This window comes from Nomascus leucogenys, chromosome 18, assembly GCF_006542625.1.
Source record: "Nomascus leucogenys isolate Asia chromosome 18, Asia_NLE_v1, whole genome shotgun sequence".
In the NCBI taxonomy this organism is placed as follows: Eukaryota; Metazoa; Chordata; class Mammalia; order Primates; family Hylobatidae; genus Nomascus; species Nomascus leucogenys.
The window spans coordinates 79,044,066-79,045,953 of NC_044398.1; the positions used below are offsets into that span (position 1 = coordinate 79,044,066).

Here is a 1,888-nt window from a genome sequence, read left to right on the forward strand (position 1 = left end):
CTCTCTGGCCCCTTCATGGGCATGGCCTCACTCAAGTAGAAAGGAAGTTCAGGTGGTCTCTTTCTACAAGCGGGGAAAGTCTAAATGGTATGTCCTAGGGCACTGTGTTAGTTGCAGTTTTCCCCAGGACTCAGGTCCATACATGAGAGAGGGATTGTCACTAATGCAGCAGCCTCAAGTTTTCCTTTCTGATCTTACCTAAAGGAAACCCCTAACTATTCACACAACCATCATACAGTAAACTAGCAGTTACAATCACAGACTTTGGTGTCAGACACAGCTTGATCTAAAACCTAGCTCTTCCACTGACTAAACAACCTCTAGCAAGCTAGCCTACCTGTGTTAGACTCAATTTTCCCATCTATAAAGTGGGGATAATAACACCCACCTCACAGAAGTGTAGTGAGGAAAAAGAGAGTTAATGTGTACACAAAGGGCCTATGACATAGTCCTTGCCCTGTGTAGTTACATGATCAACAAATGATTGCTAATAAAAAGAAATAAGCTATGATTAATAGCTACCAATTATCATTATGATTCTTAAAACTCTGAAATTCCTCTCACAATCAGAGAGAATTTTTTTTTGCCTTTATCATTTTACTTACCTGAACCTTCCCACCTCTCCAACTTAGCGCAAGTGGGAAGCCAGTGCCTAGACGTGCTCATAACCTCCAGGTTGCTTTAACAAGAACTTCAATAACACGGAAAATACAATGACCTCATCATCCCAATGTTGCAGAAGTAAAAATCAATGCTACTTAAAAAGCCTGACAATCAATCAAAGTCTAGCCAGATATCCGTGGAAGTCAAACAGACCATATAAAACTCAGATTCACCCAGGGATCTCATTAAAGTGCTGCAGCAGTAGTTCCCTGATGTAAGCTGGGAGTTTTCACTTGGCTTTTTTTTTTTTTTTTTCAAATATGGAGTCCCGGTGAGATCAGGGCTATATGTCTCCCCTGCAGCTGGCTCAGGAGCACTTTTATTGGCTGGATGCCCTCACTGGAATTACCAGTGCAAACGGTCATTCATATGTCAATGTCATCCCACCCTCCTGTGGTGACACAGACCTTCTCCTACTGAAACCACATACTGCTTTAGTCCAAAATAAGCTCTGAAAAAGTAATAAACATTATTTTATTTCATTTTATTTTACTTTATTTTATTTTATTTTATTTTTATTTTGAGACAGAGTCTCGCTCTGTTGCCAGGCTGGAGTGCAGTGGCGTGATCTCGGCTCGCTGCAACCTCCGCCTCCTGGGTTCAAGTGATTCTCCTGCCTCAGCCTACCGAGTAGCTGGGATTACAGGCACACGCCACCACACTCAGCTAATTTTTGTATTTTTAGTAGACATGGGATTTCATCATGTTGGCCAGGATGGTCTCGATCTCTTGACCTCGTGATCCGCCCACCTCAGCCTCCCAAAGTGCTGGGATAATCCTTACCTGTTCCTCCTTTGCAGGGCAGATAGAACATGATAATTGGAGATGCATGAAACGTGATTAACGTCTCTGTGTAATCAGGACTTGCAACACAATTTTTTTTTTAACAGTGAAAATTTTACTGGAGATCATTGAAGACTGATAAATACTTGCCCTGGGTGGGTTACAACCAACTTTTCTTTTTTTTTTTTTTAAGTTTTTTATTATACTTTAAGTTCTTGGATACATGTGTAAAACGTGCAGGTTTGTTACATAGGTATATACACGTGCCATGGTGGTTTGCTGCACCCATCACCCCGTCATCTACGTTAGGTATTTCTCCTAATGCTATCCCTCCCCTAGCACCCCCACTCCCCGACAGGCCCCGGTGTGTGATGTTCCCCTCCCAGCGTCCATGCAACACACTTAATTTCTATTGCATAGTATTATAGGGGTTACAGAAAGC

General features: G+C 42.2%; 1 non-coding gene across 1 annotated transcript; it reads left to right on the forward strand.

Moving 5' to 3' along the window:
* Positions 1 to 1,421: 1,421 nt before the first annotated feature.
* On the forward strand, positions 1,422 to 1,557 carry LOC115831349. Its single transcript, XR_004026866.1, has one exon. It is a non-coding gene; the product is annotated as a U8 small nucleolar RNA (small nucleolar RNA).
* The last annotated feature ends 331 nt before the right edge of the window (positions 1,558 to 1,888 follow it).